At 40.6% G+C, this 17,651-nt stretch overlaps 1 protein-coding gene across 10 annotated transcripts in view; it reads right to left on the bottom strand.

The window, feature by feature from the left end:
• Positions 1-17,651, bottom strand: part of cadm2b (cell adhesion molecule 2b) — a 462,115-nt gene that overhangs the window by 85,363 nt on the left and 359,101 nt on the right.

Below are 17,651 nucleotides of genomic sequence, written 5' to 3'. Positions count from 1 at the left end.
ATGAACTTAATCCAGTCATAGTAGAAACCAGCCCTTATCTCTGCCTTACAGTACCCTTAATGCTAAGCTACAAATAGAGACTTTCTGAAATGTCACACAGCACTTAACATTTCATTTATCGACTGGTAATGCTATAATGATAGGAGCCTATTAGAGGCCCATTCAGCTCGATGTGAGGTGTTGAGCTTTAAAAATGACATTTAACTAAGTGTGAAAATGGTAGATGGAGATGACTTGTTTCACGTGTCTTTTGTTCCTCAGGTTTGAAGTCGAAAGCATGGTTCAAAGTGAAAAACTGTATCCCTTTTTTGATAAATTAAAATAAGATTTATAGTTTTTAAGAATATAAATGTTTTAGACATCTCAAGTTTAGGTTCTTGAAAGTAGATTAGCCTCGTTTTAGACCATTTAAAAAAAAATAGAGATGACCATTGCTGTTGTGAAAAATAAATGAAAAAGATTTTAAGATTTATAAAGGGACAACCCCCCCCCTGCTTCAGCAGGGTGTTTTCACACCTCTAGATTGAGTAAAGAAAGTAGATGAGCCCAGCTTTGTTTAGGTGAGAGTGTCGAGTTGTAAAAAAGGCAAGGCTTTGCATTAAAGGGCACATAGTTTACCCCTTCTTTATGATTTATTATTAGTATTATGGTTCTTCTGAGTGTGGCAGTTCAGGTTCAGTTCAACACACAGTTCAGATGTTTTTATTATAATGTGTTAAAAAGTGTTATTTTGGGGGCATGTACACAGCTCGCTGTTTTAGGGGTGTGTTGCTTCACATTAAATATTTTGTATAGTTTGTGTAGTCTTGGTGTACAAGTGCCAAGCTTGTACACCGAGACTAATAACCACACACACTGAATTAACTTTGACTGAGGCACCGGATGCGCCATGACACGGCACATTAGACACTCTTAGTGGCGCGGTAGAAACATGAAATGTCCCGAATCGTCGCGCCACACATTACAGAACTCCAAACACAAGCCTCCACCATGGCAAACACAACGGCGCCACGGCCACCGACCCGAAGCTCCGCTGCGTGCACCCCGACAGAAACCCATGCCCAGAACTCCGAAATGCACAGCGCCGTGCCACGCAGAGAGGCGCTTCTGGTGTGTGACCTACAGGCAAGTTTGTTATTTTATTTCCAATGCAGAGACGTGCACATGAAGCAACGTGCTTGCACTTTTCCAGCTGCACCTAAGATCACAAGGAGCTTCTGTGTTCGCGAGAAATGCAAACGGCTGAAGTTTAGGGTAGACGCAATGAAAAGTACACGTTTGAAAACCTACCAAAATCTACAAGCAATTATTCTGATTAAAGCAATAATGTGGAGAATATTGATCTTGTGATGAGCCCAATGAGCCTTACATCTAAAATAGAGCAAGGGGTTCTTTTAGTGATAACGCTTTGACTCAAACGCTGAAAATGGCGGACGTGAAACAACAAACTGAGAATAGGATCGTAATGCACGGCTGTCAATCAATATTGGTGGGCGGGGGGACCGCACTCCTACGTCAAGTTGCGGTCGGTCTGAAAACCGCTCCAATTGGTCCACCGTTTTTATGTTGTTAAATTGAAAAAAAAAAGGACTGTGTGTGTTTATATCACCCCAATATGACGGTCTATACACTATACTTACACACGTCTGTCCAAACCACTTGACAAGTAAATTTTTCACCATAGGTCCCCTTTAAAGGGGAGTTTCATTACGTGCACACTCTGATTTTCACAGCAGACACAAACACAGACGCAGGGAGAATGATACACAGAGCAGCATTAACAGCGTTTCTGAGAGCTGTGGGGATTGATGTGGAGGATTTTCAGTCCATAATATTGTTGTGATATTACAGTAAACTTAGTAAATAAATCGCCTTAAGTATGTCTTTTAAAACAGAAAGAGTACTGCGGACGTTACCAACTAATCTTTCTGAATAAACAAAGAACATTGATCACACATTTACCAAATAAACAGGAAAATCAACACAAACTGGAACCACATCTTATTTTAAAAGAAGACAAGTAACAAATCTAAATTTCACTATTTCAAGATACAAAAAAGCTCTCGGGTAAAAAATGTTCCTTAAAAACTAATTTTTGACGCAAGTTAGCAGACCTCTGTAATCCACACATAATCCACCAATGTGTGTCCACACGCAAACTGTGTTCTCATCATGGGGAAATGGACAAAAAATCTGACTCTGAACAATTCTTCTACTACTTGTTTAAATTATGGTTGGCAACACAACATGGTGTCTCTTTGAACACTGTCATTCATACATTCATTTTCTTATCGGCTTAGTACCTTTATTAATCTGAGGTTGCAACAGCGGAATGAACCGCAGGGAGAACATGCAAACTCCACACAGAAACAGCAACTGGCCCAGCCGAGGCTCGAACCAGCCACCTTCTTGCTTTGAGGCGACAGTACTACCTACTGTGCCACTGCGTCGCCCTGTTATGAAATATCTCTTACAAAAATAAAAATCACCCCATAAGTTGCTCACCCATAAGATAGAGTTGGTTTTGATAAATTGTTTTTTTTGTCAGACAAACACAGTTGGAGCAGTTTTATATTTGATATGGGCTCTTCCATGCTATATAATAGTGTTGGATAGTGACCTTTTTTTTTTTTTAAGTTTACAAAAGCACATACTGTAAATCCATCATCAGACAGACCCATATGCCACAATTGTGGGTCAACATGTCTTATAAGGCGGAAATATTTCATTTATTCATTTTCTTGTCTGCTTGGTCCCTTTATTAATCCGGGGTCGCCACAGCGGAATGAACCGCCAACTTATCCAGCAAGTTTTTACGCTGGGATGCCCTTCCAGCCGCAACCCATCTCTGGGAAACATCCACACATACTACGGCAATTTTAGCCTACCCAATTCACCTGTACCGCATGTCTTTGGACTGTGGAGGAAACCCACGCGAAGGCAGGGAGAACATGCAAACTCCACACAGAAACGCCAACTGAGCCGAGGTTCGAACCAGCGACCTTCTTGCTGTGAGGCGACAGCACTAACAACTGCGCCACTGCCTCGCCCCTGGAAATATTTCAAATATATTTGAAATATTGAAATATTATTTCCAAATACATGTATGTGGCATTGTAGTTCTATGTGAGAACAGTAGGCGCAAATGGCACTGACGAGAAATTCGAGAAAAAGAGAAAAAAGAGAAAAAAAACGGCAAAAATACATACCTCCTGGGTCGTATTTAGTGGCCTCCAGAAATATATATAGAGGTACGTTTTCAGAATGAGCCTGGGTTGACTAAAATGCTAAAGAGTTTGTGACTAACCTTTGTAACTCCATCAGATGCTTAAATTGTCATCTCCACCCCATCTCCTGTTTCAATCAAAAGGTGTTTATTTAAATAAGTACAAGATCTTTCTCATTTCATGAGCAGTAGTAGTTTTGACATGCAAGGTTTCCGTCCTACACTAAAGTTCACCTCCTGCGGTCACAATATACTGGAAGTCATGTCAATTTTGATGCATTTGGCAGTTTGGCATTATGCATCTGTATTTGTATTCAAGGTATACAACGTATCAGTTGATACATTCCCTAGGAATTGAACCAATGACCTTGGCACTGGTTTAAATAAAAATTCAATCTTCGGCTTGCCTGAAATATGCCTGCAACACAAATATATCCGAAAACCGAGTCACTAAAGCGATTATCTCTAGGATCTCACTTTCTACACTTTTTCGTTAATATATCTTGGACTTGTCCTTGTTGTCCTTGATAATTCTGCAAGACTTTTTCATCTTCATCTTGACTAGGATTTTTTTGCCCCACACAGATATAGTAAATTATCACAGTCTGATTTCTCGCATTTATTGTCCCACAGCTGTGAATGCTAATATAAATCATGATGGCCTCAATAGTACACTAGGGACAAGATGGAATTGACAAAGCTGAATGTGCTGATACAGTAAAACCTGGAAATACCCTTCAGAGAGCGTTATATAAACCCTTTCAAAAAGTGTAAGGAAAAGAATGTTTACTGATATAACTTTGCGGACCTTTGTAGACTTAAACATGAGCAGAGGACTGTACAATGTCGCATTGCCTCCACTGCATTTTGCTCGCTTTTGAATCTTCTTATCTAATGAGCGATTTAACGAGTCCATTAATGCAGTAATTTAGAACATAACAACATTTTGATTGCCGCAGGCCAATTAAGAGCCCACTCTGCAATTTGACCTTTTGCAATTTGAGCTGAACATCTCTAATGAATGTCAGGAATCATGCGCCAGAAGCTTTTGAGATACCAGCTAAAAAGGCAGTTAATACTGCCACAGCTCGAAAAATAATTCAGTGTTCGTCACCAATATGTCTTCCATAAATAGTATTATGTTATGAAAAGACTCAAATTATCTGAAAAAGATAGATATCCCACAAGATAGAGTAGCTATCAATTATTCAGGATGTGTAAGGTTACATCCCACAATAAATGGTGGTTAGATGTCTCATTATAAAGTACAAAATGAATACCTTCTGCAGGTGCTGTTTTCCCATACGCAGGGTCTGTACATCATGTTACAGTACAGGAATAGACATATGGACATATACACTCTAATTTATTCTGCTCTGGTTTGATTAATAATATGCTGCGATCACATTAATAGTGCACGATAAGGGAGACACATGGCGCTTATCGATTTTTCAGTGGTGGCGACTCATCATTGCGGCACTCCTCTCCTAATGGCCTTGGGCGAAAATGGATATGGAAGATATTGAGGTACAGGACCTCGCGTCTGGTCAACTGCACTGGTGGCTGGATGCTTTTATCCAAACCAGTAATATTATAACAGAAAAAATCCCTCTGGATGGAAGGTTAAGAATCAGAGTCAAATGTGAGTCCTGGGTCACAGGTTATTGTCTAACGTAGGATTCAAACCAAAATAATTTTGGTTACCAGACTTGATTGTATCATTCATGCTGTGTATTGTTTTGGGTTTAATTTTATAATGCAGAACCAATTACCCTCAATCCTTCTGAGATAATAAATAACAGTCAATTGAAACAGTTATACAGGGTGGGCCATTTATATTGATACACCTTAATAACATTTTTGGTAATTTCACAAGAAAAACAATGGCAGACATCCCAAGTCTCCTAGAAGTTCCGGGAGTATCCCACAAATGCATAGAGACTCCTGGATGCCTGCAAATGAATTATAATCTCTCAGAAATCTAAGGCCGGTCCTTAAAAACGTTGCACACCCTCCTCCACCGCATACCTCCCAGCTCTTCAGATACGTCGCACGCAACTTGCCCCCACCGCTCTTCAAGTATGTCACGCGCAACTCACCCCCACCACTCTTCAGGTACGTCACGCGCAACTCACCCCCACCACTCTTCAGGTAAGTGGCGTGCAACTCAACCCCACCACTCTTCAGGTATGTCGCGCTCAACTCACCCCCACCACTTTTCAGGTAAGTGGCACGCAACTCACCCCCACCACTTTTCAGGTAAGTGGCACGCAACTCACCCCCACCGTTCTTGAGGTATGTCACGCGAAACTCACCCCTATCACTCTTCAGGTGTGTCACCACAACTCACCCCCTCCGCTCTTCAGGTACGTCATGCGCAACTTACCCCCAGCGCTCTTCAGGTATGTCGCGCACAACTCACCCCCACTGTTCTTCAGGTACGTCGCGCGCAACTCACCCCCACCAATCTTGAGGTATGTCGCGTGCAACTCACCCCCACCGCTCTTCAAGTACGTCGCGCGAAACTTACCCCCACCACTTTTCATGTAAGTGGCGCAACTCACCCCCACCAATCGTGAGGTATGTCGCGTGCAACTTATCCCTCCGCTCTTCAGGTACGTCACACGCAACTCACCGCCACTGCTCTTCAGGTATGTCACGCGCAACTCACCCCCAACACTCTTTTACTCAGATACGTCACTCACACTAAAAACCCCACCCATCACTTGCCCCCTAAACCGCCCACCCATCATCTGCCCCCCAAACCCCCCACCCATCACCTGTCCCTCAAACCCCAAGTGCTCTTAATGCACCCACTCTCCTGCAACCTCCCGCAAATCAACTCTGTATATGAAATTACTTCTCTCAACTTGGGATGTTTGCTATGTTGTGCTTGGTTTTAAATGTAACTGTATTCTTTCAGGAGTTATTTACAAGCCCCCTCGCATGTAATAATGTGCCACAAACAGGATGTTAATATCACCAACCATTCCCATTTTATTAAGGTTTATTCATATAAATGGCCCACCCTGTACGATAAAAAGAGTAAAAAACATGATAATTACATTACAAAAAAGGGTATATATAAATTAAACGTTTTAATGAATAATAAGGGGGTTTTACACAGATAATAAACTACTATAAACTACTCAAAATGTATTGCAAAAATAACAACTATACATAAATCAAATTAAGTAATCAAATTTCTTAACATTTTCTCCTCACAATTTGAATTAAATCTATATACCTTTTTACTTATTTTTATCAAAGTGTTTAGCACAAGTATCAAACTAGGTTCCAGGAGGGCCGGAGCTCTGCACAGTTTAGTTCCAACCCTAATTAAACAGACCTGATCAAACTAATTGAGTCCTTCAGTCTTGTTTGAAACTTACAGGTAAGTTTGTTGCAGCAGGGTTGGAACCAAACCCTGCAGAGCTGCGGCCCTCCAGGAACTGAGATCGACACCTCTGGTCTATAGGTTCACAGAAAAGACCAGTGAATGATTTGCTTATTTGTTAACATTAAATGACACAGTCACTTTAGGATAAAAAAAACTTTCCTAAAAGGTTTATGATCATTTAAAAGAACACTTCACTTTTAGATTTTTACATTTTACAATTCCTCTAGAGTTAAAAAGTTGAGTTTTACCTTTTTTTTATCCATTCAGCCAATTTCCATGTCTGGCAAGAGCTGTCTCAAAATCAAGCTGCAAGTGAAGAACAGTTTAATGAAGTGCAACAGTGATAACAAGTCTTAAAGTGCTCAAAAAAGGTAGAGTGACTTGAATGTCCAGAAACAGAGAGCTCCACATGTCCAAACAAACATATCATCCAATGGTCTAGACCGAGGGTGTCCAAACTCAGTCCTGGAGGGCCGGTGTCCTGCAGATTTTAGCTCCAACTTGCCTCAACACATTTGCAAGGATATTTTTAAAAATCCTAGTAAGAGCTTGATTAGCTCTCCCAGATGTGTCTGATTGAGTTGGGACTAAGCTTTGCAGAACACTGGGCCTCCAGGACTGAGTTTGGACACCCTGGTCTAGACCACTGGTCCTAATTTTTTTTCATTAACGCGGATAGCTCAATGCTTGACAATTTTACCATGCCTGGGGGGGTTGGGCAGGTACTAGACGACCATCAATCGTTTTCTCAGAGAATGAAACGCTGAAAAAACATTGCTGCAATTCTGACATACGTTTTATTTATGGAGCAAATAGTTAAAAAAATACTTCTGTGTTTGTCTGATAATTAGTCTACCAAAATGTATATATTCCATACGAAATATGAAGCTGATTGGTCAGTTCTTGTCACATGTCTGGCGATGTACTCATGGCATTCTGAAGAAGTTTTTAACTAGGTGTGTCTGTAAGGAGCGAGTGCATCGCTACTCTGTTGGAAATAATGAGCTTGCATGTGGAAAAGACACGATATGTTAAAGACCATCGTCATTCTTTCTGAACAGACATGCTGGATTTATCTGTTTTGGGTTGCGAATCCATTCCTTGGCAGTTTGTGGGTTCTTCACAGGGCCTTTTTCTCTTTGCAAAGAAACTTTCCAGAGATTCCTGTCTTTTACTCATTTTGATAGCCTGTGGGTTACATATTGACGCCCAAGTAACTGAAATGTATAACTGAGAGAATATGGTAATTTTTCAAAGGATTGTTCAAAATAAAAGATCATTCAGACTCAGATAATAAATAAAATAAAAATAACAAATGATTCTTGTGCGGCTTGGTACCGTTTGATCCACAGACTGGTACCATTCTGCGGGGGTTCTCCTGTGGGTTGAGAACCACTGTGGTCCGTTCTTCGTACGTGGATTACTCAGTTAGCTGGATTTGGATATTGACGATTTGACATGATCCAGGATCGTTTCGTTCTTCAAAGCTGATCTGAGAGTTGTTGTCATAGCAACAGTTCTGCTAACTCAAACCTGATCGGAAGCAGGTTCAATTCATATAAACAGGACTAGATCGGGTCAGTTCAAGCAAAGATAATAGAGAAAGTACCGAATTATGATATTTTCTTACAGTAGTAGTTATATACACTTGGGAAAATAGTTAAAAAAAAACTATATATATATATATATATATATATATATATATATATATATATATATATATATATATATACAGTATATATATACAGTATATATATATATATATATATATATATATATATATATATATATATATATATATATATATAAGTTATAGTTATTAATAAAATAAATAAAGTTATATTAACAAAACTTATGCAATCTGCACCCTCGAAATGAAAGTACAAAGAGAAAATTTATTGATTGATTGATTTATTGAACTTTTTAGATCACTTTGGTACAATTTGTGTATGATAATAGAAATGCAGAATATGTGACTTTTTAAAAAAAAAGAAATAATATGTTAATGCAGTCATGAACATGTTTTGACAGTAAATATGCCAGTGATTATGCTTCACAAAAGTTGCAGACGCCTTTACCAATATCAAAATGCTTTTGTAAACATCCAGTTATTCCATACAGCGATTAAAAAAACGGCTACTATAATAAAGAAAATATTTTCTAAATGTAGAACTAAATACATTGATATGCATTGAAATACATGATAAATACTCTTGACACATGAAAGTGTAAAGCCTGCAGTTCACAACATATGTGGAAGGTTATTGCGCGTCATATTTAACAAACCGTCGACTGCTAATTTGATGTAATTTTGCTCACATAGATAATTGAATATTAATCAGATGATGTCATTACGCTGCTGTTTCGTCAGCCAATCGTTGCATTGCTGATCATGATTTCGAGGATCGATAGATCTGTCCTTCACAACATACGCAGCGATCTCAGATCAGTTCATCCAGACATTCTAACCTGATTCACGATCTTGTTTGAAGAACCAAATTAGCCAGAGATCAGTTATCAAGATTAAAAGATCCAGGATCGGCAAAATCATCTTAGATCATTTAAGCGAGGTACGAAGAACGGACCCCTGGTCTAATCTATACAGAGAAAACCAAACATAGCACAGATAGGAACATGAAAATAACAACAGACTGATAACCAGCAGTAAACAAACAGATTGATTATATAGCCAGCTAAACAGGCATCAGCTGGAGCCAGCTGATTAGGTCAGCTGATCAGAATGCACACTACCATAAAAAAAGGAAAACATACACACCCACCCTCGCACGCCACAACACACAAGGCATAACACACAGAAAGAACACACAGACACATAAACTGTGACAGGAGCACTTTTAGCTTAGCTTAGCATCAATTATTGAATTGGATTAGACCATGTTGCTAAAAAAAATAGCAAAATGTTTTTGGCACAATAATTGAGGAGCTTTGTACAATATTATTACAAAGTTTATTTCAGCAAGATACTACTGTTCTAATCTAATTCAATGAGTCTTATAAAGCTAAGCTAATGTTCTCCCATCAGACTCAAAGATCAGCTGATTGAATAAAAAAATGGAGTTGTAAAATTTGCCTAAGAAAGAAGTGTTCCTTTGAGGCGTAACAACTTGTATTTAAATGAAAGTATTGAGTGGACTTACATACTACAATAACATTTGCTCATATAAACACTATCATTATTCAGTAATGCACACAATTCTCATTTAAAAAGCCAAAAACAAAATTATGCATAAAAATAATTAATTAAAAACTATACAATTTCATCCTGGCAGCAAAATCGTGGCAATCCATCAGGCTTAGCAACTCTATCACACAGTCTGCCCACAGGGTGCGGTCGGCATTATTATGGATAAGCCACTGATTTATAATTCAGAGGAGTGGTGGGTGGCTGTTTAAAGCCGATTTCCTGTGTCTTCCCTTGGATACATGCAGAAGAGAGGTATCTAGTAATCTAGGTGGGGTGGATTTAGGATTTAGCCCAAAATCACACACCCCCGCAGACTCTCAGTGTGCTCTGTATGTGAATCACACACACACACACACATCTTCCTGCATATCCAGGCTCTACTAATGCTATGTTTCGTTGGCTGTTCTCAAATATAACCCTCATGGAAGAGTCACCTCACACAAAGGCTTGATGAGGAGGCCAAATGGCAATGAATAAAGGTTATCTAGTGAGTGAAAATTGGAGGTTGCCCCTGTGGTGATCAGCTGTATCACTTCTGAGAACTGGTATGTCACTCCATCTGTGAGCCTTATAATTCGTCCACTGGGCTGGTGACATGCTGAGAGCTAAAGTCTTGTTTAGGGTCCAGTGCAGAGTAAGAGAGTGAACTTCATCGACCTTGCCATCCACACTTGACAGTGTGTAAGAAACAATTATCATTGTTGCAAGCATTGCAATCACAGTACTGCTTAAAGCCTGTGCATGATAGGTAAATATCATGTACATTTTACATTTACATTTAGTCATTTAGCAGACGCTTTTATCCAAAGCGACTTACAAATGAGGACAAGGAAGCAATTTACACAACTAAGAGCAACAATGAATAAGTACTAAAGGCAAGTTTCAGGTCTGTAAAGTCTAAGAAGGGAAGTGTTAGTAATTTTTTTTTTTTTTTTTTTTTTTTGTACAGTTAGTGTGATATTCAAATAGGCAATTGCAGATTAGGAAGTGAAGTGGAGACTAAATAGTTGAGTTTTTAGTCGTTTCTTGAAAATAGCGAGTGACTCTGCTGTTCTGATGCAGTTAGGGAGTTCATTCCACCAACTGGGCAGATTGAGCGTGAGCGTGAGCGAAAGTGATTTTTTTCCTCTTTGGGATGGAACCACGAGGCGACGTTCATTCACAGAACGCAAGTTTCTGGAGGGCACATAGATCTGCAGAAGTGAGTGCAGATAAGAAGGTGCTAGGCCAGAAGTCACTTTGTAGGCAAACATCAGAGTTTTGAATTTGATGCGAGCAGCAACTGGCAGCCAGTGCAAACGGACTAGCAGCGGAGTGACATGTGCTCGTTTAGGTTCATTGAAGACAACTCGTGCTGCTGCATTCTGGAGCAGTTGAAGAGGCTTGATAGAGTTAGCTGGAAGCCCAGCTAGTAGAGAGTTGCAGTAATCCAGTTTGGAGAGAACAAGAGCTTGAACAAGGAGTTGAGCTGCATGTTCAGATAAGAAGGGTCGGATCTTTCTGATGTTATAGAGTGCAAATCTGCACGATCGAGCAGTTCTAGAAATGTGGTCAGAGAAGTTTAGTTGGTCATCAATCGTTACTCCAAGGCTTTTCACCATTTTGGATGCAGTAATGGTTGCCCCATCCATCTGGATTGAAAAGTTATGGTGTAGAGTCGGGTTGGCAGAAACTACAAGCATTTCCGTTTTTGCGAGGTTCAGCTGAAGATGATGATCTTTCATCCAGTGTGAAATATCCAACAGGCAGGCTGAGATACGAGCTGGAACCGAGGGATCATCAGGATGAAAAGAGAGGTATAGCTGGGTATCATCAGCATAGCAGTGGTAGGAGAATCCATGTCTCTGGATGACTGGTCCTAGAGATGATGTGTAGATGGAGAAGAGAAGTGGCCCAAGAACAGAGCCTTGAGGTACCCCAGTGTTTAGATGCTGTAGGTTGGACACCTCTCCCCTCCAAGACACCCTGAATGACCTGTCAGAGAGGTAAGATCTGAACCATTGTATAACAGTGCCCGCAACGCCCAGTGACTCAAGCGTAGATAGCAGGATCTGGTGGTTGACAGTGTCAAAAGCAGCTGACAAGTCCAGCAAAATGAGGACTGATAATTTAGAGTCTGCTTTAGCCAGTCTGAGATCCTCCACGACCGAGAGCAGGGCAGTCTCAGTTGAGTGGCCTTTCTTAAAGCCGGATTGCTTGTTGTCCATGAGATTGTTTTGAGTAAGAAAGTCCAGGACTTGATTGAACACTACTTTCTCCAGAATCTTGGCCATGAATGGAAGCAGGGATACTGGTCTGTAGTTTTCAAGTAGCGTATGGTCCAGGTTGGGTTTCTTTAGCAGTGGGGTTACCCTAGCCTGCTTAAATGTAGTGGGGAATAAACCAGAGTCAAGAGATGTGTTAATTATGTGAGTCAGTGTTGGTATGACTGCAGGAGAGATGGCTTGCAAGAGATGAGAGGGAATGGGATCGAGTGGACAGGTGGTTGCATGGCTAGATAGCACAAGTTTGGACACCTCAGACTCAGAGAGCTGAGAAAAAGAGGTGAGTGTGTGTGGTGTTGGTGTTGTATCTTGCGTGTTTGTTGTAGGTGCAGCAAATTGAGCACTGATTTTTGCAGTTTTGGTGCAGAAGAATGTAGCAAAGTCATCAAGTGATCAAGTGATCAAGTGATTTTCAGACGGTAATACGTCTGCTTTGCAGAAGTAACCTCAGCTGAGAAAGAGGACAGAAGAGTTTGGTATGTTAAGAGATGTGCAGGATTTTTAGTTTTCCGCCAAATTCTCTCCGCAGCCCGAAGTTTTGAGCGATGCTCACGGAGAGCATCCGAGAGCCAGGGTGCAGGAGGACTGGCACGGGCTGGCCTGGATGCAAGAGGACATAATCGGTCTAGACATGATGCTAGTGTGGAGCAGAGTGTATTAGTGGCACTGTTCGAATCAAGTGCAGTGAGTTTGCGAGATGGAGGAAGAGAGTCTGAAACAATGGTGGATAGTCTATTGGGTGAGAGAGATCGTAGGTTTCTGCGAAAGGTAACCAGTGTAGGAGTGTGTGGCGGCTCAGGAGTAATGTGGATGTTGAGAGACAGAAGGAAATGATCAGATATTTGTAGTGGAGTTACTATTGTTTGATCAGTGAAGCAGTGTCGTGTGTAAATAAGGTCTAGCTGATTACCTGATTTGTGGGTAGCAGAAGTAGGTGCTCTTTTTAGGTCAAAAGAGGCAAGCAAAGTCTGAAAGTCTGCAGCTTGCGGTTTGTCAACGTAAATGTTGAAGTCACCTAGCACCAATAAGGGAGTGGCAAAATTAGAAAAAGATGAGAGAAGAACATCCAGTTCATCTAGGAAGTGACCTAATTTACCTGGTGGGCGGTAGATGACAACCACATTTATGTAGAAGGGGTGGATAATGGTGACTGCATGGAATTCAAAGGAGCTGATTGTTGGCAGGGACGGTATCAGAGTAAATTTCCATTCTTTGGAAATTAGTAGTCCAGTCCCACCCCCTCTCCCTGTCTGACGAGGAGTGTGGGAAAAAGAGAAATTAGCAGAAAGAGTAGCATGTGTAGCAGTGTCCTCCGGCCTCAACCAGGTCTCAGTTAGAGCCATGAGATTATAGTCAGAATATGTAGCTATGGAGGTAATAAAATCAGCCTTGTTAACAGCTGATTGACAATTCCAGAGGCCCACGGAGAGAGAGAGTTGTGAAATAGTAGATACATGTATTGAACGAAGGTTGTGAGGATTACGCCTGCAGCGTACCTCCCGTGTTTTGCGAGTGTTAGTAACAACAGGAATTAGAAAACACATAATAAAAGTGCACTGACAACAAAAAAATAAGTGTAAAGTAAAACAATAAAGTAAAGTACTCAAGTGCTTTGTCGGTGTCTTTGCTCGGTGGAGTCGCGCAGGTAGAGTCGATGGTCTTTACCCTCGTCGGTCTTCACACGAGGCGGTCTTCACACGAGGCTGCCGCGACCGCTGCCGCGGTGAACTAGTTGTTTATATAACCCCAAAGCACTAGCTGATTGAATTCAGCTGGACACGCCTCGAGAGTCAAAACAAGGGCCGAAACTGAGGCGGACGACGCGAAACCGCGTCTGCGTTCGCTACACAAGCTCTTATAGTAACCAAGGAAACAGTGGCTAAACAACTTCTAGTATTATACACAACTGAAAGCAAGTTTAAATGTCCTACAACTTTACACAAACAGCTAGAAACAAGTCCTCAAACCATACACAACAACTGAAACAAATCTTAAATGTACTTACAGGCTGCTGGTCTAGATGCAGATAAAGTGCTTCTCCTGTAGCACTTTATCTACCTGATACATCATTCTACCTGATACATCATTCTACCTGATGTAAAGATCAGGTAGTTTTAAGTATTCTGAAGATAGTGTTGGTGGCACTTATACCTTTGCTAATGTTGTCAGCTATCATTTGCTATGCATTTGCAAGTGGTGCCGTGACCCGTATGGGACTTTACTAGAGTGATTGTAATTGAAGTAAGAATGCATATGTTGTGCAGCCATGACTTGAATGGGCCTTATGTTTACCAAAGTAATGAAAATTGAGGTTAGACTAAATACAGATTGACGTGTACTAGAGTGATTGTGATTGAGGTACGTTTGTATAAGTTGTGCAGCTAGTACCAGTTGCAAGTGGTGATATGACCTGGATGGTATTGAGGTTTACTAGAGTGATTGTGATTGCGGTAAGTTTGTATAAGTTATGCAGCCACTAGTACCAGTTACAAGTGGCGCAATGACCCAGGCGGGATTTAGGTTTACTGGAGTGATTGTGATTGAGGTATGTTTGTATAAGATGTGCAGCCAGTACCAGTTGCAAGTGGAGCCTTGATCCGAATGGAATTAAGGTTTACTAGAGTGATTGTAATTGAAGTAAGCATGCATCATAGTGCAGCCACTGCCAGTTGCAAGTGGTACCATGACTCGGATGGGCCTAATGTTTACTAGAATGATTGAAATTGAGGTTAGACTATTTAAGTTGTGCAGTCCCTAGCACCAGTTGCAAGTGTTGCCATGACCCAGATGGGATTGAGGTTGACTAGAGTGATTGAAATTGAGGTACGTTTGTATAAGTTGCACAGCCAGTACTAGTTGCAAGTGGTGTTATCTCCTGGATGGGATTGAGGTTTACTAGACGGATTGTGATTGAAGTAATCATGCATACGTTGTGCAGTCACTACCAGTTGCAGGTGGTGCCATGAACTAGATGGGATTGAGATTTGCTAGAGTGATTGAGATTGAGGTTAGTTTGTAAAACCTGTTGCAAGTGGTGCCATGACCCGGATGGGGCTAATGTTTACTAGAGTGATTGAAATTGAGGTTAGACTATATAGGTTGTGCAGTCCCTAGTACCAGTTGCAAGTGGTGCCATGACCCAGATGGGATTGAGGTTGACTAGAGTGATTGTGATTGAAGTAATCATGCATACGTTGTGCAGTCACTTCCAGTTGCAGGTGGTGCCATGAACTGGATGGGATTGAGATTTGCTAGAGTGATTGAGATTGAGGTAAGTTTGTAAAACCTGTTGCAAGTGGTGCCATGACCCGGATGGGCCTAATGTTTACTAGAGTGATTGAAAATAAGGTTAGACTATATAAGTTGTGCAGCCCCTAATACCAGTTGCAAGTGGTGCCATGACCTGGATGGGATTGAGGTTTACTAGAATGATTGTAATTGAAGTAAGAATGCATACGTTGTGCAGCCATTAGTGTTTGCAAGTGACCCGAATGGGCCTAATGTTTACTAGAGTGATTGAAACTGAGGTTAGACTCAATAAGTTGTCAGCCCCTAGTACCAGTGACAAGTAGTTTCATAATTGATGTGTACTAGAGTGATTGCGATTGCGGTAAGTTTGTATCAGTTTGGCCACTACTAGTACCAGTTACAAGTGGTGCAATGACCCGGGTGGGATTGAGGTTCACTAGAGTGATTGTGATTGAGGTACATTTGTATAAGTTGCGCAGCCAGTACCAGTTGGAAGTGTTGCCATGATCCGAATGGGATTAAGGTTTACTAGAGGTTTGATTGACTTGAGGTTAGACTATATAAGTTGTGCTGACCCCAGTACCAGTTGCAAAAGGTGCCATAACATGGATAGGATTGAGGTTTACTAAAGTGATTGTAATTCAAGTAAGCAAGCATAAACTGTGCAGGCACTACCAGTTGCAAGTTGTACCATGACAAGGATGGGCCTAATGTTTACCGGAGTGTTTGAAATTGAGGTTAGACTATAAAAGTTGAACAGCCAGTACCAGTTTCATTTGGTGCCATGAGCCAGATGGGATTGAGGTTTACTATAGTGATTGAATTGAGGCTAGACTATACAAGTTGTGCAGCCCCTATTACCAGTTGCAAGTGGTGCCATAACCCGGATGGTATTGAGGTTTACCTCAGTGATTGTCATTGAGGTACGTTTGTATAAGTTGCGCAGCATGTACCAGTTGCAAATGGTGCCATGACCGGATGGGATTGTTGGTTAACTAGAGTGAATTCAATTGAGGTAAAATTGTGTAAGCTGTGAAGCCTCTGTACTAGTTGCAAATGTTTCTGTGACCCAGATGAGAATGAGGTTAACTAGATCAGTAAAACAGAGGTCAATTAGTGTTAGGGGTGCAGTCACTATAGTCATTTGCAAGTGGTGCCATGACCCAGATAGGGCAAAAGTTTACTGAATTGAGTATAACAGAAGTCTGCAAGTAGGAAGTGGTAGTACAGTGTTGTGGACAAAAGTGAGGTTTACTAGAGTAAGTGTAACTGATGTTTGCTTAAATAAGTTTCAGACAATTGGACCATGATCTAATGGTGGGGTAATGTTTTGTTGAGAAAGAAGTCAGCTTGTATGAGCTGTCCAGTCACTATATTTTCATTTGCAAGTAGTGTCGTGACCCATATAAAATAAATTTTTACTAAAATTGGAGTTGCAGAAGTCAGCTAATATGAGCTGTGCAGCTACTATGACCATTTGCAAATGGTGCCGTGACACAGAAGGGAGTGAATTTACAAGAGTGAATGTAATTCAGGTCGTGTTATTAAAGAAGCGCGTGCTTTGCACCAGATCTCACAAAACATCCCAATTAAAATGTTTATTTAATCCTAAAGAACAGAAATAAAACAAATAGTTCAGGTACTTAATTTTAGTTTGCAGAGCCACATTCGATGCTTTTGCAAGTGAATCTACAAATATAAACCCACGACCATGTTATACCAGTGTGTATGTTGCTGCTTCTGTGTAGCTCAGAAACTGTTTTTCTTTTATTCGCTATGTGTTATTTTTGAAACCTTCCTACCTATATGAAACAACCTTGCAACCAATAGCAACAATCCCCATTGACTCATAGTTTACAACGAATTCATAACAGCTAAGGGGGTTTTAGGCATCAAGGCTTACAAAATAAAGATCACTGCAAACCATAGCTTCTTCGGGCTTATTGCTTTTTATTTAATAAACAAATCACATGTGTGTCCACTACGATAAAATCCTGATATTTTGTACCCAAGATACCGCTCATTGTTAGTCTAAGCATTTTTGTGAGCTTTGATGTTCAGCAGTGGAGAACCAAAAGGCCGATTTCTTTGAAAAATAATAGCACACTTTTTCCTCAAAATCTGTATTATTTCATATATGATTCAAGCACAAACAATGAATGAAGAGTTCCTTCCAACAGTGTGTTCCAATCCCTAACATTAGCATGATCCATATAAATAGCAATGGTTGACTTATCCTTTCCAACTTTTATACAAAAAGAGACTCCACATAATCTCACTTTAACAATTGACCATCTTTTCTAAAAA

This window comes from Danio rerio, chromosome 15, assembly GCF_052040795.2.
Source record: "Danio rerio strain M-AB ecotype USA chromosome 15, GRCz13ab, whole genome shotgun sequence".
NCBI classification, from domain to species: Eukaryota; Metazoa; Chordata; class Actinopteri; order Cypriniformes; family Danionidae; genus Danio; species Danio rerio.
The sequence above is the reverse complement of the archived record's forward strand: the minus strand, read 5'-3'. Positions and strand labels throughout refer to the sequence as shown.